General features: G+C 47.8%; 2 protein-coding genes across 2 annotated transcripts in view; one reads left to right on the top strand and one right to left on the bottom strand.

The window, feature by feature from the left end:
- Nucleotides 1-23,478, bottom strand: part of LOC140424793 (uncharacterized) — a 455,234-nt gene that overhangs the window by 204,634 nt on the left and 227,122 nt on the right. The gene's annotated exons all lie outside the window — the stretch shown is intronic.
- Nucleotides 15,483-23,478, top strand: part of rnf32 (ring finger protein 32) — a 250,400-nt gene continuing 242,404 nt past the window's right edge. Inside the window, exons 1-2 of the mRNA XM_072508206.1 lie at nt 15,483-15,646; nt 20,143-20,199. The gene's annotated coding sequence lies outside the window, so the exon portion shown is untranslated. The remainder of the gene's footprint in view (nt 15,647-20,142; nt 20,200-23,478) is intronic.

Consider the following 23,478-nt stretch of genomic DNA (forward strand, 5'->3'; position numbering starts at 1 on the left):
GATGCACCGTAAAACCCAGCCCTGTATTTATTTATCACGCTCGCTATTTCAACATAAACGTGAACTCATTCAAAAATAACAGACAGCCAACTGCAATCAGCTGTTGCGTTTTCATACATATGCATTTTACTGGAATAATGGGCGGGATTCTCCACAATCGGCACGATGTCCGCCGACCGGCGCCAAAAACGGCGCAAATCAGTCCGGCATTGCGCCGCCCAAAGGTGCGGAATTCTCCGCATCTTGAGGGGCCGAGCCCTCACCTTGTGGGGGAGTCAGCGGCCGCTCACGGCATCCCCGCGCATGCGCAGTGAAGGGTGTTTCTTCCGCCTCCGCCATAGTGGAGACCATGGCGAAGGCGGAAGGAAAAGAGTGCCCCCACGGCACAGGCCCGCCCGCGGATCGGTGGGCCCCGATCACGGGCCAGGCCACCGTGGGGGCACTGCCAGATCGCCCTGCGCCCCACCAGGTCCCCGGAGCCCGCCCGCGCCGCCTTGTCCCGTCGGTAAGAGAGGTGGTTTGATTCTCGCCGGTGGGACAGGCATTCCAGCAGTGGGACTTCGGCCCATCGTGGCCGGAGAATCGCCGGGGGGGCCCGCCAACCGGCACGGCACGATTCCCACCCCCGCCGAATATCCTGTGCCGGAGAATTCGGCAACCGGCGGGGGCGGGATTCATGCCAGCCCCCGGCGATTCTCCAACCCGGCGGGGGGTCGGAGAATCCCGCCCAATGTGTACGATTTGTTTGAACGAGTCCATTTTGTTCAGCTGTGAAAATATAACTCGGTTCGGAGGAGGAGGAGCAGTCTCTGTCAGGGAGAGAACCTGAGAACGTTTTTCAAATTGTGTGTGTCGGGGGGAAACAGAAAAGCTGTGACTTGAGTGGCTGGTTGGGAATCTACACTAAATTTAAAAAATTAAGCATTGGTAACTAATTAAACATAATTACTTAATTATAATTTAGAGGGGTATCTAGGCCAGAGATCGGAGAGTACTATATTTAGCTTTCGCATTTATATTAGAAATCTAGTGCTAGGAAACAGATAGTTAACAGTAACTTTAAAAAAAAATTTTTTTTTTAATTATTTAAAAATGTTTTAAACTTTTAATTTTAATTAATTGATGCAATGTCAGTTAGAGGGGTGCAGTGCTCTGACTGTGAGATGTGGCAGGTCCGGGAGGCTTCCAGCATCCCAGATGGCGTCATCTGCAGAAAGTGCACCCAACTGGAGCTCCTCACAGACCGCATGGTTCGGTTGGAGCAGCAATTGGATGCACTTAGGAGCATGCAGGTGGCGGAAAGCGTCATAGATCGCAGTTATATAAATGTGGTCACACCCAAGGTGCAGGCAGAGAAATGGGTGACCACCAGAAAGGGTAGGCAGTCAGTGCAGGAATCCCCTGTGGTTGTCCCCCTCTCAAACAGGTATACCCCTTTGGATACTGTCGGGGGGGATAGCCTATCAGGAGAAAACAGCAGCAGCCAGAGCAGTGGCACCACGGCTGGCTCTGATGTTCAGAAGGGAGGGTCAAAGCGCAGAAGAGCAATAGTAATAGGGGACTCTATAGTCAGGGGCACAGATAGGCGCTTCTGTGGACGTGAAAGAGACTCCAGGATGGTATGTTGCCTCCCTGGTGCCAGGGTCCAGGATGTCTCCGAATGGGTAGAGGGCATCCTGAAGGGGGAGGGCAAACAGGCAGAGGTCGTTGTACATATTGGTACTAACGACATAGGCAGGAAGGGGCATGAGGTCCTGCAGCAGGAGTTCAGGGAGCTAGGCGGAAAGTTAAAAGACAGAACCTCTTGGGTTGTAATCTCGGGATTACTCCCTGTGCCACGTGCCAGTGAGGCTAGAAATAGGAAGATACAGCAGCTAAATACGTGGCTAAGCAGCTGGTATAGGAGGGAGGGTTTCTGTTATCTGGACCACTGGGAGATCTTCCGGGGCAGGTGTGACCTATATAAGAAGGACGGGTTTCATCTAAACTGGAGAGGCATAAATATCCTGGCCGCGAGGTTTGCTAGTATCACCCGGGAGGGTTTAAACTAGTATGGCAGGGGGGTGGGCACGGGAGCAATAGGTCAGAAGGTGAGAGCATTGAGGGAGAACTAGGGAATAGGGACAGTGTGGCTCTGAGGCAGAGCAGACAGGGAGAAGCTGCTGAACACAGCGGGTCTGGTGGCCTGAAATGCGTATGTTTTAATGCAAGAAGTATTACGGGTAAGGCAGATGAACTTAGAGCTTGGATTAGTACTTGGAACTATGATGTTGTTGCCATTACAGAGACCTGGTTGAGGGAAGGGCAGGATTGGTAGCTAAGCGTTCCAGGATTTAGATGTTTCAGGCGGGATAGAGGGGGATGTAAAAGGGGTGGCGGAGTTGCGCAACTGGTTAGGGAGAATATAACAGCTGTACTGCGGGAGGACACCTCAGAGGGCAGTGAGGCTATATGGGTAGAGATCAGGAATAAGAAGGGTGCAGTCACAATGTTGGGGGTTTACTTCAGGCGTCCCAACAGCCAGCGGGAGATAGAGGAGCAGATAGGTAGACAGATTTTGGAAAAGAGTAAAAACAACAGGGTTGTGGTGATGGGAGACTTCAACTTCCCCAATATTGACTGGGACTCACTTAGTGCCAGGGGCTTAGATGGGGAGGAGTTTGTAAGGAGCATCCAGGAGAGCTTCTTAAAACAATATGTGGACAGTCCAACTAGGGAAGGGGCGGTACTGGACCTGGTATTGGGGAATGAGCCCGGCCAGGTGGTCGAAGTTTCAGTAGGGGAGCATTTCGGGAAAAGTGACCACAATTCAGTAAGTTTTTCTGGTGGACAAGGATAAGAGTGGTCCGAGGATGAATGTGCTAAATTGCGGGAAGGCTAATTATAACAATATTAGGCGGGATCTGAAGAACATAGATTGGGGGCGGATGTTTGAGGGCAAATCAACATCTGACATGTGGGAGGCTTTCAAGTGTCAGTTGAAAGGAATTCAGGACCGGCATGTTCCTGTGAGGAAGAAGGATAAATACAGCAATTTTCGGGAACCTTGGATAACGAGAGATACCGTAGGCCTCGTCAAAAAGAAAAAGGAGGCATTTGTCAGGGCTAAAAGGCTGGGAACAGACGAAGCCTGTGTGCAATATAAGGAAAGTAGGAAGGAACTTAAGCAAGGAGTCAGGAGGGCTAGAAGGGGTCACGAAAAGTCATTGGTAAATAGGGTTATGGAAAATCCCAAGGCTTTTTACACGTACATAAAAAGCAAGAGGGCAGCCAGGGGAAAGGTTGGCCCACTGAAGGATAGGCAAGGGAATCTATGTGTGGAGCCAGAGGAAATGGGCGAGGTACTAAATGAATACTTTGCATCAGTATTCACCAAAGAGAAGAAATTGGTAGATGTTGAGTCTGGAGAAGGTTGTGTCGATAGCCTAGGTCACATTGAGATCCAAAAAGACGAGGTGTTGGGTGTCTTAAGAAATATTAAGATAGATAAGTCCCCAGGGCTTGATGGGATCTACCCCAGAATACTGAAGGAGGCTGGAGAGAAAATTGCTGAGGCCTTGACAGAAATCTTTGGATCCTCACTGTCTTCAGGTGATGTCCCGGAGGACTGCAGAATAGCCAATGTTGTTCCTCTGTTTAAGAAGGGTAGCAAGGATAATCCAGGGAACTGCAGGCCGGTGAGCCTTACTTCAGTGGTAGGGAAATTACTGGAGAGAATTCTTCGAGACAGGATCTACTCCCATTTGGAAGCAAATGGACGTATTAGTGCGAGGCAGCATGGTTTTGTGAAGGGGAGGTCGTGTCTCACTAACTTGATACAGTTTTTCGAGGAGGTCACTAAGATGATTGATTGAAAATGTAACTGGTCTGATTAGTAAGTTTGCAGACGACACAAAGGTTGGTGGAATTGCGGATAGCGATGAGGACTGTCAGAGGATACAGCAGGATTTAGAGTGTTTGGAGACTTGGGCGGAGAGATGGCAGATGGAGTTTAATCCGGACAAATGTGAGGCAATGCATTTTGGAAGGTCTAATGCAGGTAGGGAATATACAGTGAATGGTAGAACCCTCAAGAGTATTGAAAGTCAAAGATATCTAGGAGTACAGGTCCACAGGTCACTGAAAGGGGCAACACAGGTGGAGAAGGTAGTCAAGAAGGCATACGGCATGCTTGCCTTCATTGGCCGGGGCATTGAGTATAAGAATTGGCAAGTCATGTTGCAGCTGTATAGAACCTTAGTTAGGCCACACTTGGAGTATGGTGTTCAATTCTGGTCGCCACACTACCAGAAGGATGTGGAGGCTTTGGAGAGGGTGCAGAAGAGATTTACCAGAATGTTGCCTGGTATAGGGGGCATTAGCTATGAGGAGCGGTTGAATAAACTCGGTTTGTTCTCATTGGAACGAAGGAGGTTGAGGGGCGACCTGATAGAGGTCTACAAAATTATGAGGGGCATAGACAGAGTGGATAGTCAGAGGCTTTTCCCCGGGGTAGAGGGGTCAATTACTAGGGGGCATAGGTTTAAGGTGAGAGGGGCAAGGTTTAGAGTAGATGTACAAGGCAAGTTTTTTACGCAGAGGGTAGTGGGTGCCTGGAACTCGCTGCCGGAGGTGGTGGTAGAAGCAGGGACGATAGTGACATTTAAGGGGCATCTTGACAAATACATGAATAGGATGGGAATAGAGGGATACGGACCCAGGAAGTGTAGAAGATTGTAGTTTAGTCGGGCAGCATGGTCGGCACGGGCTTGGAGGGCCGAAGGGCCTGTTCCTGTGCTGTACATTTCTTTGTTCTTTGTTCTTTGATACACAGTGGTCTCTTGTATGAAGAATTATCGGCTCGTTCCTATTCGGAAAGGGGGAGAGTGAATAGTTATGATGTAAAGCTTCAGAAACGCTATGGTTGAATCTCAAGGAAGATACATAAAACATTAATCAAGGTGGGCGATCAATAAATTCTCAAGTGCTGATTGTGCTCTGAGTGGTTTGCTGATTTGTGAGATCGTTTATCATTTGTGCCGTATAATGTTTTTCTTCATAAAAAGCCGAGCGTTAAGAATGACATACAAAGAATTGTGCCACTTAGTAAATTAATTATTAACTAAAGATTGCAGTCACAAGGACTACCACTTGCACTGTTCAAGCAAGGACATTGTGAAAAATTATTCCCAAAAAGAATTTGCTGTCTTCATGTTATACCACTCACAGTGGATAATTAATGAGTTAAGAACAGACATTATGAAACAAATCAATTTTTAATTCGAGGTATGACAGAAAATCAATATTGATTAATAATTTAGGGGGTGATATAAAAACAAGAATTCAACAACTTAAAACTTTAGCCAGCCAACATGGCTTTTGATTAGCAGCTATATTATTTAAACAATGTCAGATTGGCAGAGATTTCTGCGCCATCATTATCATCAGGATGTTCTGAAGTGAATGTATGAATATTTGGCAATTGAATGTTGAAATTAAACAGTTATATTACGTACTGCAATTGAAGTTACATTTTTAAAATGGTAGCCGACTTGTGCGCAATGTTGAAGGGCCCCTTGCGATTTATGGGATGCAGTGGGCTTCCAGTGCTGCTAAACATCACCATGGCATTGGACATCTACACATCTGGCTCTTACCGGGGATCGACCGTGAACATGTGAGGGATATCTCAGGCAGTTGCTCACTGCTGCAACAAGGAGGTCACCAATGCTTCGTCTGCGAAGGCTAAAGAGCTACTGCCCTGACCCAGATAGCCAGGCAGAGAGCTCTGATGGCTTCGGGGCCATTTCACCTTTCCAAAGGTGCAGGGTAAAACCAGTTACACCCGTGAGGCAATCATAGTTCCCTCAGATCAGCCTGCAGCCTCCATAAGTATGAGGAGGTCCTGCTCAATCAAAGCGCAAGTGGTCTGCGACCACCGGAAGCACATCCTGTTGGCCTGTGCCCAGTTACCACGGAGCCTCTGTACTTTGACAGTCTCCGGAGCCACAGTTTATCCAACTTCCATGGATGAACCCTTGGGGTCGAGGGTTACCCACTCAAGACATGGCTGCTAATGTTGGTCACTATGGCAACATTTCAGTGCCAGATTGAGACGGGCTACGATCAAGTACACAATTAGCCTGTAGAAGATGAGCAGGTGCAGTGGTGTTGCCACTGCACTCGCAATCCAGAGGCCAGGGTAAAGCTCTGGGGACCTGGGTTCGAATCCCACTACGGCAGATGGTGGAATTTGAATTCAATAAAAATCTGGAATTAAAAATCTAATGGCGACCATGAAACCATTGTCGATTGTCGTAAAAACCCATCTGGTTCACATGTCCTTTTCGGGAAGGAAATCTGTCTTCCTTACCTGGTCTGGCCTACATGTGACTCCAGACCCACAGCAATGCGGTTGACTCATAAGTGCCCTCAGGGATGGACAGCAAATGCTGGCCCAGCCAGTAATGCCCCACATCCCATGAACGAATAAAGAAAATAAAAAATTGGCTGGACTGTTATGCTGCGGCATTGCATTGTGTCCCAGAGAGCGTTTTCTAAATTGATATCCTCTGCTGTACTCCGCACAACCAAGCACAGCCAGAGAACTCCGATGAGGAAGATGGCGGAGGCAGGAAAGATGGATGAGGCAGTGTACCACCAGATGTGCAAGCCTTGGAGAGGAAGGCACAGCGGACTCATGACAACATCATTCATAGTTGCCCTTGAGGTCCCTTTTGTATAACCCACATTAGCAATACATCTCCTTGTACTCAGTGCTTAGCAAGCCCCGTCTCCCAGCCTCTTCACTTGTCTTGTCCCGTCCCTGGAGAGGACCAACCTCCACCTACCCCCCCTGCAAGTAGGCAGAGGAGAGAGCAAAAGTTCACACAGCAAGTGAGAGGACAAATATTCAGTGCACAAAAGGAAGAGAAATCACTGCACAAATATTATTTATTGAAACACAGAAATAATGAGGAACATAGAGAATATAGCCACTCTGTTGCATCGAGGTGCTCTTTCGAATGTGTTCCTGAGCGCTCTGACAAGGTGCAGCAGAGAGGTGGAGGCAGGCAGCCTGTGCTGCCCTGTGGCCTGAGATTACCTTGGTGGCCATCCTCTGGAATCCCGATGCTTGGAAGGCTGAGGGATTCCTGCGCAAGTACAGCTGCCTACCCTGTTGCCGGGGTTACTGGAAACCTTCGGATCACCTGGCAGAGAGGTTGAGGAGTGCATGTGCCCCCTCTGAGCATCTTGAGAGGAGCCCGCAGATGTGGCAGACTGCGCCCTCTCAGTGACTAACAGCACCTCCCAGAACACCGGAGATGGAGGGCCACCTGGAGGGGAGTCCAGGAGTGTCATCACCCCTCTCACCTGGCCACTGCTGCATAGAACTCATGACCATAGCGATAGTGTGCAGATCTGCGCACATATCCGGCAGCTGAGTGGTCCGTTGAACGTGACTCTCTCAGTGGAGGAAGTCATGTGCTTACAAACCTGTGACAAGGCAGATCTCATGGCCTGGATGGTCTCCATGGCAACACCATCGTTAATGAGCCATGTTACGAGCTCAACAGGTTATTTAAATCATTCATTAGTGCAGCTATTAACACACTCATTCACGCTTGCTGGAAGCAACATTTATTCATACGCAGGGACCAGTTCTCTGCAAAGGACACAAATATGTTCACGCCTTCTGCCATTTTTGCATTACCCAGGAGCTTGGGAAGCCTGTAGTTCCCTATTGTTTGTCTCCATGATAACACCTCGACCAATCAGAGTTGACTTGCCAACCAATCAGCATCCCTTTCCTCCTGTGCTATGAATTGTTATGATTGTTTGAAATCTGGCATTCTTGCATTTGTCCTGATGAGTGAAGATGATACATTTTGGCAATGTCTCTCTTTTCAGCAATAATTTTATTATTGTTGAGGATAGTGGAGGAAGAGTGTGTGCTGCTGCCCAGATGTTCCCAGAAGCAAGTAGAATCCAAGCCTTGTAGGTGACTTGGCTGATGCAGTGGATGGCTGTTCCATTCTCTACTTCCATCCATTGCCTTAGTCTACACCGAGTTACCATTGTGGCAAATTCATCAAAAGTATCAAAGTAGGCATCGCCTTTCTTGTGTTAGGATCCCCATAGAGACCAATAACCTTTTAAAAGAGATGAATTCACCAAACTACCAGTGGAAATAAACCAAAGGACAAGATTTCACTTTTTGGGGCTTACTGTAGCAAACAAACTAAAACCAACATGAACCAAAGATTAATTAACAGCTAATTGGTCTATCAACCATATCAACCTCAAGTAAAAGGTGTATCTTGCATTAATTAACTAGCGTGACCAAATTATGTCGTATGGTGGAAATATTACGCCCACAAGAGCATTTCGTAGTTCGCTGTCTCAATACGCCTGCTAGAGGCTGAGGAGTGTCTTGATTGAGGTGTACAAAATTATGAGGGGCCTTGATAGAGTAGAGAGGTAAGACTTGTTTCCCCTCGCAGAGAGGAGGTACAGATTTAAGGTGATTAGTAAAAGGCTTAGAAGGGACATGAGGAAAATGTTTACACCCAGAGGGTAGCAAGGGTCTGGAACTCACTGCCCAGATTGGCAATTGAGGCAGAAACCCTCAACTCATTTGAAGAGTACCTGGATCTGCACCTGAAGTGCTGTAGCTCCCAAGGCTAAGGACTGAGTGCTGGAAAGTGGGATTAGAATGGGCAGCTCGTTTATTTTTGCAGCTGGTGCAGCCAAGGTGAGCTGAATGTCCCATTCCTCCGCCATAACTTTTCTACAGTTCTATGGTTCTCAGGTCGCTTAGCTTTGTACCACTCCGTACAGTCTGGGCCAAAAAGAATTCTGTGAAAAACCTCTTTTCTGCCCAGCAAAAGGTTGTGGTTTTAGAGTAATCAAACTCCTCCCAAGTTCAATTCTTCACCCATTGACAGAACAATTGGACCCATCAGGAATAATATGAGTGGAAATTCCCATAAAGCTAGTCCAGGAAATCTATTTTTGTGATATATCTCCAAATGGGGTAAAATGCTGCTGGAAATGCACACTTTCCATAATTCCTGGTCCCCCAGGTGCAAAACCTCTTCAAGTTCTCTGACCAAAGGCCCTGGTACACCTATACACCTTGGTACACAACTCCCGCCATCTTGTTGCTTATCCTATGTATTAATTTTCACAGAATTATAAATACAAACAGCTTGTATGAAGGGTCTCTAAAATAATGAAAAAAGGTGCCCTACAGAAGTATTGTCAAACAAAATTTGATGCTACACCACATAAAGCAATATAAAGGCAGTTGACCAAAAGCTGGCCACGGTGGTGAGTTTTAGGAAATATCACAGAAGGAAAGAGCGGAAGAGGGGCAGAGAGGTGGAGGGAGCGGAATTTTAGAGCTCAGGGCCGAGGCAGCTGAAGGCGTGGCCACCTATGATGGAGTGATTAAAATGACGGGTGCCCGAGAGATCAGGACTGCAGGAGTGCAAATGTCTCAGAGGTCTGTAGGGCTGGAGGAGAGATAATGAGGCCATGAGGAATTTGTAAGCAAGGGTGAGAATTTTAAATTCAAGGGGCTGGATTCTCTGTTTGCCGACACCAAAATCGTGAAATGTGATTGGGCGGAGAATGGCTTCCGACGCCGAAATCGCGGTCGGCGCAGGTTTGACCCCAAATCGGGATGTTCCGGCACCCAGAAAATGGAGTAAACGCATTGCCCGCCACGCGGGCTAAAGGTACAGGAGGCATATCATGAACAGGCCTGACACCCGATGTTCCGGGGCCTCTCTTTGCTGCTCCACTAACGCCCACTTTGTATATGGCCCCAGAAAGCTCAGCATCCCCAACTGGGGAAACATAACTGGATCTCTCCCCAACTCCAATGGAGACGGCCCTCAGCTGCTTTTACCTCCATCATCTGCCCCTATTCATATGCCATGATGCCCATCCTGTGCCACCCACTCTAAAGTTTCCTGAGGCCCCACCTCGGAGTGTGTACCTGTGTTGGTGAAGAGCATGCTTGGCTCCAGTGATAGCAGTTGCTCCTCTGAGGCCTCCGCGGCCTCTACACTCGGCTGCCGCTAACCCTCCAGCATCGGCCCTATGTAATGGAGGAAACATCAGTTATTTGTCCTCCTTTGTCTCAGCAAAGACTTCATCATACATCTGTCAGTAAGACATGCTTGTTAGGGGAAATGGACATTCTGAATTCTCCCTCAGTGTCCCCCAACAGGTGCCGGAGTGTTGATGAAAGCCTACTTGTGACACTAATAAAGATTATACAAATAAAGATTATCAAGTGGAATTTGCTGGAAATGACTCCACAAAGTAGGAAGCTGCTTCAAGGCTCTTTCATGGAACATTCAATAAACATTCACCATCCGCACACCAATCTCATCATCGCTGACTGCCTGCACTGCTGCCACCAAACTAATGTCAGCTGTCTCCTCCTCCATGGGTGCCAATATTGCCAAAAGCCCACACCACTCCTTTTGCACACATTGTGTGATTTTTCTTCTCCTGCAATATGAGAAAGATGAGTTCAACTACAGGTAACCTTCCCATCTGACCACCCCGATTAGAAGTGATGACCCTGTCATTTTCCTGGCCCAGGGTTGAATCACCATCCTCTCAGGCTTAATTTAGCTTTGATACCTTCGCTCGGGTCTAAGCTGGCACTGGGCACACATCCCCTCTATGTTCCTGCACTCTGCCTGCCTTGGCGTCCTCCTGCTCAGAGGTGTCCCTTTAAGACCCTCAGGGCTGCCAGTTTGGTTTTGTATCTCACTCACATTGCCAGATTCCAGAAGGTGGTTAAAATGCTTCCTGCACCGACCTCAGGTACTGTTCACCACACTGTGGGTGCTGACCTCTCAATGATCTGCAGCCCTGTCTCCTCCGTTTGCCTGGCCGGCACCCTCCTGCCCCCCGCCCAAAAATAAAATGTTCCTCTTGACTTTCACCGCCTCCAGGGAGGTGTCGATCAACCTTGGGGCTGTCCTGATGTGACAGGAAAGCCATCTTATTGATCTGAAAGATGGGTTGACCCTCTGGCTGTATCCACTTTAAATGTTGGCTGGGAAAGGGCCGTCACTCCCAGCTGATTACCCCCCCCCCCCATCCATAATCGAATCATACAATACAGAAGAGGCCCTTCGGCCCATCAAGCCTGCACTGACAAAAAAAGCTACCCTGATCTTCACTAATCCCACTTCCCAGCACTTGGCCCATAGCCTTGGATGTTGTGACATTTCAAAGTGCTCATCCACATACCTTTTAAAGATTGTGGGTTTCCTGCCTCAACTACATTCCCAGGCAGTGCATTCCAGATTCCCACCACCCACTGGTGAAATTCTTTTTCCTTAAATCCCCTCTAAACCTCCTGCCTTTCACCTTAAAATCGCACCCCCCTTGTCATTGACCCTTCAACTGAGGGGAACAGCTGCACTCCGTCCACTCTGCCCTCACCCCTCATCTCAGCTTTCTCTGTTCCAAAGAAAATAACCCAAGCTTATTCAGCCTCTCTATACAGCTAAAATGCTCCATCCCAGGCAATACCCTGCTTAATCTCCTCTGCACCCCCTCTAGTGCAATCACATGACCGGCACCTGATGCGTATTGTGGAGGCAACCCACTAATTGGTCGCCTCCCGCCAAACGCTAACATGCAGTGAACGCTGACCTCCAGCAGGGTCATGATCTCTACCACCTGGAAGGACAAGGGCAGTAGATGACATCACCACCTGCACATATCCCTCCAAGCGACTCATCATCCTGACTTGGAAATCCCCGTTCCTTCACTGTCGCTGGATCAGAGCTCCGGGACTCCCTTCCCAACCGCACTGAGGGTGTACCTCCAACACACGGACTGCAGCAGCTCAAAACGCTGGCTCGCCATCACCTTCTGAAGGGCAATCCGCGACGGACAACAAATGCTGGTCTTGCCAGCGACGCCGCATACCATGAAAGAATGGTTTTTAAAATGCTCCTGACCTTAAGATGCAGTCAAATCGGAAAAATTCAGCCCAGCTTTTCATTGGCTCAAATGCCCAGCCACATAAATGAAAACAGCCAAACTTTTTAAATTTGTTTTATATCTGAAATCAAGTAAGCTTCACTCAGTTAATTGTGGTGAATGCTGGAACATGTGTTTGTGGTAAACCTGCAGCAAAACCCATGCAGTGCTTGCGATACAGTGACATAATGCAGTTCGGTCGCTCGCTTTGCTTTGCGGAATTCACTTCCTAACATCCTTCATGTAGACAGCAAGCTAATAAATTAGAATAGATGAATATTTTAACATTCAACACAGACTATCAATTAATACTACAGAAGGGAAAAGATCGGGGGTTGGATTCTCCGCTCCCCGACGCCGAAATCACGTTCGGCGATGGGGCGGAGAATCCGTTTTGGCGCCGACATCGGAAGCGGCGCCGGTTTTAAAATTTTCTCCCCCCCCCCCATCCCCCGAAAACTGGTGTATTCGCGGAGTACGCCGCGCCGAGTATCCACCATCTCAGGCCATTGCCTGAGGCTCGTCCCGCGATGCTCCGTTGTCGACCAGCTGAATTCCCGACGGCGTGGTTCTCCCATGGTCCCACCGTCCGGGATCCTAGGGTGGCAGCTGCGGACCCAGTCCAGGCCGCCACAGTCGGGGGAGGGCCGATCGGCAGGCAGGGCGGGCTTCATTCGGGGCAGGTGGCAATGTGGGCGGGTGGTCCGGGGCATGCGAGCGACCGATGCGGGGCACTATTTTGCCGGTCCAGGTCCGCAATGGAGCACGCGCGACCGCTGCAGGCCATATACCGTATCGTATGCTCGGGACCGTATCGGCCACTAGAGCTGCGAGCTCTACGATGGCTGCCTGCTAGCCCCCAGCAAAACGGGGAATCTGTGTCCTTTTGACGCCAGTTTTCCTGGCGTAAAAGACCACAGTTTTCCTGATGGCGTGGGGACATAGTCCCAAAAACGGTGAATCCAGCCCCACATTGCTGAATTGCTTAATCTATAAGTGATACAAATAAAAATTTGTTCAGTACGAACATGAGATACACTTAAATGCTCACTTGATTTTCCTCAGAGTAATATTTCAGCCATCCACAGAACTGGATAATTCTTTATATGTATTCCTCGCCGGATCACTCTATGGGAATGACTATGTTACACTGATTATGCCTGACAAGCACTATATACTTACAATTGATTGCAACTGCAAGAGGCCAAATTTGGGATTTTGTCAGGATCAGAAAAAACAGCATTTTTTTTGTTCTTTCCGTTAAAAGGTCAAAACAAAAATAACTTCAAAAATTCAGACGGTTCAAAGAAAAGGCTAAGTGCATTTAGCATACAACCATCAAACCTCACCCGTGTGACTAGTGCAGAGACAAGGGAGAGGTATGAACTCAAATGCTTCCTGCTAGTTTTACAAAGCACATCCCATTGCCTGCAGTGTAGTGTGGGCTATAGAACATTTCACCAGTGATAAAAATACAGACAGAGCATTGTATTAAATAAGAGATTTGCAGAGTGAATTAAGCATTGCTTAAGGAAAACATATATGACTTGAGAGCTCACTGCTAAAACATGTTACAGTGTGCAAAGTACCAATAAATGATCATATATTCATTGCTAACATTGAGAATGATCTCAAAGACTGGGGCGTATCTTGACTAGTAATTGACTTTTCTATTAAAGCTCAAAAAAATCTTATTGGAATTAACACGTCAATATTTGGTATGCAATGTGGCAAGTCGCTTATACAGGGGATTCAACTCTCTTACAGGCTCTCAAGGTGAATAGAAAAGCAAAATACTGTGGGTGCTGGAAATCTGAAATAAGAGAATGTGCTGGGAAGACTCGGCTGGTCAGGCGGCTGCTGTTCGGAGGGAAACAGAGTTACCAAGATGTATTTTACTGGCTAAAAAGTGATCTCCATCTCAAGACCATTCTGGGGGCCTGACCCCACTCAAGGTGCATTATCTATCAGTACTTTGCGGTTGTGGATCACCTGCAAATGCAAATAGGAATGGCGAATGCATTCAGGAGGCAGGAGATAGACATGGTGGGCCCCTCCAAAGGGCACCCACCAGCTATCAATGGCCACAGGCTTCTGTATCAGCGCAGAGTGTGTGAGAGTGGAGACCAGCACTTAACACGCAGTTGTTAAAGGGTAGCCCCACGATTCAGTGACACCTTCCCCAGAGATTCTGAGAGAAGCAGTGAGAGTCTGCAGGATTTTTAAAAATTCCCTGAGACATGACAGGAGGGGCATGCCAGCCACGTTAATTGGGCTTTGTTGAATAAAAGCAAAAGCTCGAGAGGTCAGCAACCCCAGGGTGGCAACGGGCCCAAAGAAGGAAGTGTCAGTGATAACTACAGCTTCTCCTCCACCCACAGCCCCACACCCTCCCGGTTAGATGCCTCGCTGCTTGTACAGCACAGCATAAATTGCAGATGTAGCTGAATTTTGCATTTATGGTTTTACGACTGACACGGAACCCCACCTGCTCCAGGGGGAAATTCTGAATGACTAAAATAATAATAATAATAATCTTTATTATTGTCACAAGTGGACCTACATTAACACTGCAATGAAGTTACTGTGAGAATCCCCTACTTGCCACACTCCGGCGCCCGTTCGGGTACACTGAGAGAGAATTCAGAATATCCAATTCACCAAACAAGCACGTCTTAGACAGTGTTACCCAAGCGGGAATCAAACCTGGGACGCTGTGAAGCAACAGTGCTAACCACTGTGCTAAAGCGGACTAAAAAGGTAGGACATCTGGTGTAACTTCAACGTGGTTTGTGCAGATCATGAGACAATAAGTTGGAGGTGTATTGTTGACTTTAGAATGCAGAAATGGTAAACCTTGACTCCCAGGAGTTGAATTTCTCCCATAAAAACTATTGTTCAAGACAATTGTCCCAAAAGGTTAGATCATAACCTCCAACAAATTACATCAAACGCTCTTCACAACTCTCTAATTAGTGAAATCGGGATGGTTTTTCTGAACTCGGATCTCAAATTAATGCATTCTTTTATGAATTTAAAATTGAGTATTCCAAGGAAGTAACACACGTCTCCCTCTCATTGTACCACCAAGATCCCCAGTGTCAAACTGACTAGGGATGAATATTAGCAATGATTAGTACAGGACATGGTAAAAGTAAATTGACAGAGATAATAATCAGGAATTTCAATTCTTTCTGCTCTCTATCTCTGCTAGCTGGGTTCAGGGGCATATTCCAAGAATGCAAAATGCTGGAACAGGACAGTTTAAAACAAAGCTGAAAAGAATGGGAACTTAATCTTTAATACATTAGACATTGGACTTTCACCTTTAAGAGCTGGATTAATTACAGCCCAAGGTGATAGAATTAAATATCTCCAATCTGTTGGCTGCTAAGGATGTATATGAAATTGTTTTTTTGGCAGTGTCAACCTAATTTAGAATAGACATGGGCCTGGTACAAAACAACACCTAACTTGGCCCGAACCAGCAACCTCACTCAAATCACCCTGAGGATGGTTGGTGTGAGAAATCAGGGGGAAAAGGCACCTATGGGACTTGCTCAACTTAAGTTGGAGCTGTGCTCAGAAAATGTAATGACGTATGGAGAGAAAGGCGAACTGAATTTCTTTCCTCTCACCAATGTCGGTAAGAAGATGTTTTGAATTATTTTCAAAGTATGCTATGGCATGTTTATCCAAACCCTCGCTAACAATTTACTGGCAGCACGGGCAGAACGGTAGCATTGTGGATAGCACAATTGCTTCACAGCTCCAGGGTCCCAGGTTCGATTCCGGCTTGGGTCACTGTCTGTGCGGAGTCTGCACATTCTCCCTGTGTGTGCGTGGGTTTCCTCCGGGTGCTCCAGTTTCCTCCCACAGTCCAAAGATGTGCAGGTTAGGTGGATTGGCCATGATAAATTGCCCTTAGTGTCCAAAATTTCCCTTAGTGTTGGGTGGGGTTACTGGGTTATGGGGATAGGGTGGAGGTGTTGACCTTGGGTTGGGTGCTCTTTCCAAGAGCCGGTGCAGACTCGATGGGCCGAATGGGCTCCTTCTGCACTGTAAATTCAATGATCTTTGGGGCGAAATTCTCCCCCAACGGCGGGATGTCCGCCGACTGGCGCCAAAGCCGGCGCCAATCAGACGGGCATCGCGCCGGCCCAAAGGTGCGGAAGGCTCCGCATCTTTGGCGGCCTAGCCCCAACATTGAGGGGCTAGGCCGACGCCGGAGGGATTTCCGCCCCGCCAGCTGGCGGAAATGGCGTTTGTTTCCCCGCCAGCTGGCGCGGAAATGCGGCGCATGCGCGGGAGCGTCAGCGGCCGCTGTCAGTTTCCCAGCGCATGCGCGGGAGCGTCAGCGGCCGCTGTCAGTTTCCCGCGCATGCGCAGTGGGGAGAGTCTCTTCCGCCTCCGCCATGGTGGAGGCCGTGGCGGAGGCGGAAGGGAAAGAGTGCCCCCACGGCACAGGCCCGCCCGCGGATCGGTGAGCCCCGATCGCGGGCCAGGCCACCGTGGGGGCACCCCCCCGGGGTCAGATCGCCCCGCGCCCCCCCCCCCCAGGACCCCGGAGCCTGCCCACGCCGCCTGGTCCCGCCGGTAAATACCAGGTTTGATTTACGTCGGCGGGACAGGCAATTCCTGGGCGGGACTTCGGCCCATCCGGGCCGGAGAATCCAGCGGGGGGTCCCGCCAACCGGCGCGGCCGGATTCCCGCCCCCGCCCAATCTCCGGGAGCGGAGACTTCGGCGGGGGCGGGGGCGGGATTCACGGCGGCCAACGGCCATTCTCCGACCCGGCGGGGGGTCGGAGAATGACGCCCATGATCTATGATCTATGACAACTCACAGCAAGCTCGCATTATGATGAACTCAGAAGGTTAGATTATTTCACATTCAAAACCCAGGGAGGGGTGTTCGGAACATCCCACTCCACTGCACACACACACACAGTAAGGGGGAAATAGAAAGAAAAGATCCAGGAGATAAGTGCTTTCACTTCTTTTTCTCAGCAGAAAACACTTTTGATTTGATGAGGACCTGTCAGTCATACCTAGATGTTTATAAACAGTGTGGTTAACTTCACAGCAGGGTACTCAAGATGCATTAAAGCGTGAAAGGAAATGACAATAAATGATCCAGACACCTGGCTGACTAGAAGCTATTACTCTGCCAATTTCAACCTACTAAAAGCTATTTCTCTTTAAAGTGACGAGACACCTCACAGGTCAAAGGACCTGGGGGGGAGGGAGGGGGGTTTAAAGCCTTGTAAGGTGCTTTAGCTTTCTATGAAGTAACTGTTGCTGCTTTTAACTCTTCTGTCTGAGGAAGCAGGTGTAAGGGACTGTAAAATGAAAAGGCAGTGATTTTTCACCTTTTCTGCCTAGACTGCTCTTTCGCTTCCAGGCAGGGGAGAATAATACAGGGGGCCTCGGTTCTGGGAGTCTCTGAAATGGGGGAGGGGGGTTGCCTCTGATGGGGGTGTCCCTAATCTGGAGGAGTCTGTAATATGAGGGTCTCTGATATGGGGCTCTCTGATTTTGGGGGTTTCATGGGGGGTCTGATTGCGGGGGTGGGGGGGGGGGGGGGGGGGGTCTGATATTGGGGCCTGATGGGGAGGCTAGGGGATGGGCTGGATTTGCATTGTGGGATGGAGGGGGTCCTTCAATGGACGACGGGAGCACCTACCTTACATACTTACACCCCTGACCCACTGCGTCAGGGCCACACTGGAAAATACTTGCACCAATTCACGCCCGTGTGAATCTCAGCCAAGAGGGCTGGAGCATCTTGGGGACGTGGAGAATCCGGTATCTAGCCCATTATTGACGCAGGGTGTGTAGCTCGCTGCTGCCGCTGGCGGGCGAAACAGAGCATCGCTGATCCCATTTTTAGCCCAGTGCTCAATTCGCCACCGGATTGGGAACCCTGCTACCGGCGGCGATGAATCCATCCCAAAGTTTTGATACATTCTTGGCTGGATTCTCCGATCGTGCGGCTATGTCCGCAGGATTAGTCTTGTCCCACAACCGCAAAGTCGCCGCCGCCCCCGCACCGATCCTCCGCCAGGTGGGGGGGCTAGCAACAGTGCAGCGTAAAGCCCCCTGCTTTACCTGGGGATACGGCCGGAGAATGGCTGGGTCTGTGGCCGCGCAGGCGCACAACGGTGGCCTGCGCCAGCCGTGCCGTACAACTGGGCACCGGCCGCAAGCGGACCAGGCTTGCCAAAAACTGCCCCCCTGTAGCCAGCCTCACCACCCCTAGACCACCCCCCACCAGTGCACCCAGCCCCTGCCAAAGCCCCCCCTTACTGTGGAACGCCCCCCCCCCCCCCCAACTGTGCTGCCGCTGGACTCAATCCACAGCCACAGTGCGAGGTTCCCAACCGGTATGAGCACACATGCCCCACGCCGTCGGCGATTCGGCCCATCGGGGTGGAGCAATGTGGGAGGGCCTCAGATGACATCCAGATGTCCATACGGCGTGCAGGTACGCAGTTTTTGAGGGGGCAGAGCATCGCAAAAACAGCGCCGCTCCCGATTCTGGCACAAGTGTGGATTCTCAGGCCGATCGACAAACGTGATGTCAGGGTCGGTGATCGGAGAATCCCACTCATAGTTTTGGATTTCTCTTCATGTTATATTGACAAAACAAAAGGAAGATTTGTATTTACACAGGGCGTTTCACAACGACCAGACTCCCCAAAGTGCTTTAAGTTAATGAAAAATGTTTGAACTGTAGTCACTGTCGAATGTCGGAAATATGGCAGCCAATCTGCAAGCTCCCACACACAGCAATGAGATAATAACCAGATAATGCTTTTTGTGAGGTAGATTGAGGGATAACGATTGGCTCAGACACAGGGGATAATTCCCCTCCTCTTCTGGGCAAGAATGCCATTGGATCATCATATCCACCCGAGCAGGCAAGTGGAGCCTCAGTTTAAAGTCTTATGCAAAAGATGGCACCTCCCATTGTGCTCCATCAATACTACTGTTGTGGAGTTGCCTTGATTTCTGCACTCAAGCCCTGGAGTGGGACTCGAACCTGAAATCTTGTGCTTCCAACTAAGTCAAGAATAACACTTGCTATGGCAATGAAATTTGTTCAGGAACTATTTTACTACACTTCTAAAATAATCCAAAATGCCACTGATGAGCAACATTGTGCCGAGGGAATGAGGAGCTGCAACACTTGCATTGACATGGCACCTTTTTCAACCTCAGAACATCCCCAAAGTGTGTCTCAGCCAATGAAGTAGCCATTGAAATGTATTCACTGTCGTAATTGCAGCTCCATTTGTAGTGGGAAAATGGAGGAGAATGGCTCAGTGAAACACACGATCTGAAATTCACAAATTTGAAATTCCACTTTGGTGGAAGTATTATTGGCTGACTTCATCCATCGGTAAAAAACATAGGGGCTGTTTAGCACAGGGCTAAATCGCTGGCTTTGAATGCAGACCAAGGCAGACCAGCAACACGTTTCAATTCCCGTAACAGCCTCCCCGAACAGGTGCCGGAATGTGGCGACTAGGGGCTTTTCACAGTAACTTCATTGAAGCCTACTTGTGACAATAAGCGATTTTCATTTTTTTTTTCATATCTTTGGTTTGAGTAGAACTCACCATCAAAAGACTCAGTTCTGGCACAGTGGAAGGAGTTGGTCATTGGCACTGCCTCCACTAGCCCCTCTCCTGCTAGCCCATCCCCCAAACAGAGCTGCAAGGAGTTCAGTGGCCTCACAAGGGCAAAAGTAAAGGGGTAGTCACTCTATCTACGCATGCACCATAATACACATGTTTCTTTCATATGTGGTTGAACTAGTTACAGCCAGGTGAGAAGGGGTAATAAATAGGGGCTGTTTAGCACAGGGCTAAATCGCTGGCTTTGAAAGCAGACCGAGGCAGGCCAGCAGCACGGTTCAATTCCCGTAACAGCCTCCCCGAACAGGTGCCGGAATGTGGCGACTAGGGGCTTTTCACAGTAACTTCATTGAAGCCTACTTGTGACAATAAGCAATTTTCATTTCATTTCAAATGACTCCCCTATTATACCACTCCAAGTCTGACTGTAACAGAGTGTTTTGTTTTGTGAATTTAGCAAGGATGAAGGTATTTACTCAGTGCCTGTGCTTAACCATCCAGATGCTGATTGCAAAGACACGTGTCTGGCAGGCTTTCCTGACTTGAAAACAAAATGAGGTTAGTTTTTATTGAGTTAAAAACCCATCAGATGTAAAAATATTTTAGAAAGCAAACCCATTCATCTTTACCTTCACAACCCACATTTGCGCACACACACGCTTTCCAAATGACAAGTTATACCATAGGAAGTTACTTTTTTCAGTCAAATATTAAAATTCAATGCCTCAGGTTGAGTTCAGCGTTTATGGTCCCTTCACTAGTATCTGTGGCTAAAGCAAATGTTCTTCAAGGTGATCTTGAAAGTTCAGTGGAGTTGAATCCCAGGTATGCTGCAGTTTCTGGAGACAGTCTCTTTTTAAAATGTGATCCATCTTTTCTAAAAGTCAATGATTGTTGTACCTGATGTTCCTTTCGATAGAAATTCTCTGTGCTGTATTTCAAACTGCATAGGGATAGGGTCTTGAATTTGGGAGAGAGGAGGAGGGGGAGCGTATTACTGCCCCAATGGCAGGTTTCGTCCAGACTACTCCTTAGCAGATTGCGTGTTGTAATAAAAAAGGTTTCAAAAATGGTTAATCTATTCACATGACCTCTCTCCCCATAATGATTTTGGAAGGTATTTGTTTAGCTCATGTCTGGACAGACTGTGGCGATTATTTAATGGTCAAGGTGATTAGATTCTGTCATGTTATAGCCATTAACTCCTGAATGATTCATTATTCACCTTGATGAGATAGGAAGAACACTTTTCCATATTGCTGGTGCACTAGTAAACTATCTGGCTGGAGTATTCCAGCCCTTCATGCGGGCAGGATCTTCCAGTCCCACTGATGTGAATGGAGATTTCAGAAAATTCTGGCCTCTGCCTCTGCTTGAGATGTAGATATACAGAAATGCAAATGTGAGGTCACGTACGGTTTTAGTAAATCTTGTGACATGAACAGGTACGAAATTCCATAGCTGGATATCTGGGCATGTTGTAATTTTATTCCACATTGGAACCTTCCAGAAAACTGGTCAACTTGTAATGTCAGATACCAGGTGACTTGTGGCAGCCATCTTCCATCAGTGTCTTTGTTTGCTTTTAAAAGGTCCATTTTAACATATGTTCAATATATGTTAGATGAACTGATGAAATTAGAGATTAATATCACACGTACGCAAATCACATCGTGATATACTTGAAAACATTGTGCTGGGCCAGTTGTTGGACAACGAAAAGGCTGTTATGTCCTTGGAACAGAAAAGCGCACTCCCATTCTTTTCACCATAATGCGTGAAGTCTTTCTACAGTGAATCATAGAATCAGCGGCTACTTCACAGGTATCTCCAAGGGAGCCACAGAGGTCAAAAGGACCATGCTCATAGTTCCTCTCTTGAGTGCTGTGAGTAGGGTTATGCAGACCTTGGGGTATAACTAGCTGGATTCCATGATGGATAGTTTCATAAGCCAAGGGACAGACTCAAAAGGGAAATGTCGGTACACATCACACTCTGTATTAATCCACGACAATCTCAGTTCAGTCGTCCTGGCAGTATTGACAGATGAAGCAGCTTCCTCTCAGGGTGGCCGCATGCCCAGCGAACCCAGTCCGCCTATTAAATAACATAAGAAGGCACAGCATGCAGTTGCTGGCAGCCTCTGCCTCCTTCTTAAGCACAGCTCCAATTTCAGCAGAACCATCATCTGTTCCAATACTCAGGAGTGAAATGAGGTCTCCGTTCCTTAAGATCAACAGCAGCTTGCCACCACACATTTCCCCACCTGCTAAAATGTCAAGTAGATTAGACACATCATAGGGTCACTGAGGAGAAGCCCAGTGGGAATCTTGGCCTTCGTTAATATTACCAAACAAATTTCAATCTCATTTAGGACTCCTTAATGCAGAATACTGCTGTTCAGAAGAGACATTCCAAGGTTGCAACTGATAATAGAGGTTACAATTGATATAGGATGACATAAAATGGCAGTCAAACTATTGCAGATGGGATATACAAACATATCCTTTTCAATCTAATGAACACAACTTCTCTGCTTTTCACAGCTATACCTCTAGAATAGAACGTCAGTTGGTGCTTGGTGTTTTATAGCTTTATTAATGTACTTTTAGAGAATTATGAAACTGCATCCCTCGATCCTTTTGCTCCTTTACTCCAGTTATACTTTTATTATCCAAGGTTATAACCAACACATGCCCAGTATTTTTTTGTAGTTCACAGCCGATTTGTTCAAGTGCATGCACATTTTAATTTTTTTGCATAGCTGCACACACGCAGGAAATTTCAGGTTGCTGCATGGCCACAGAGCTCATCATAGAATCATAGAATTTACAGCACAGAAGGAGGCCATCAAGTCTGCACCGGCCCTTGGAAAGAGCACCTCACCCAAGCCCACACCTATCCCCATAACCCAGTAACCCCACCTAACCTTTGTGGACACCAAGGGCAATTTTAGCAGGGCCAATCCACCTTACCTGCACATCTTTGGACTGTGGGGGAAAACCGCAGCACCCGGAGGAAACCCACGCAGACAGGGGGAGAACGTGCAGACTCCACACAGACAGTGTCCGAAGCCGGGAATCGAACCTGGGACCCTGAAGCTGTGAAGCAACTGTGCTAACCACTGTGCTGCTGTGCCGCCCATAGAGCTTAGAAGGAAGCATTAACTATAAGATATCTTGAACATTTTAGAGGTTACGCTTGATACTTTAGTTCTTTCATGTTTGAGACAAGATTTAGTAAAGTAATAGCTTTTTATATCATTAAAAGATTATGATAAATGTAACATTGAGGAATACATAACTGAGTTAACACAATCTGCAGAAAATATTTTTTGGATCTAATTAAACTCTTACATTGAGTCCATTCACATCTATAAGAACAATTAGTCATAAACCCAGGATTAGATCTGAATATTGCTTAACCTAGTTTTATTTTTTTTGTAAGAGAACAGAGTTTAGGCCTGCCTTTAAAGTTTTGCTTTTGCAAAATTATAATTCATCATAATCCAAATTAGTTATTACAAGAAATCTACAAAGAAAATAAGTAGGTATAATTTTGAAGCAATCGTTGTATGCTCCGAGAGTCACGATTGTCTGAATAAAGGCAAATGTCATATTGTTCTCTGGTAACCTCTCCTTCAGGTCGGGTTAATTCTCAAAGATAAGGCCCCCGATTCTGCTTCCTGACAGCTCTGTCTTGACACCTGTCTGTTGTCACCGTGCCAGAGACGACACTGGGAGACTTGTAGAATTTGTGGATGTGTGTCAACGCCAGCAATTCCAGACCCACACACACAGGCCTTATCATGGGAAACTGCCTCAAATGACAAGTTCC

This window comes from Scyliorhinus torazame, chromosome 6 (genome assembly GCF_047496885.1).
Source record: "Scyliorhinus torazame isolate Kashiwa2021f chromosome 6, sScyTor2.1, whole genome shotgun sequence".
Lineage (NCBI taxonomy): Eukaryota > Metazoa > Chordata > Chondrichthyes > Carcharhiniformes > Scyliorhinidae > Scyliorhinus > Scyliorhinus torazame.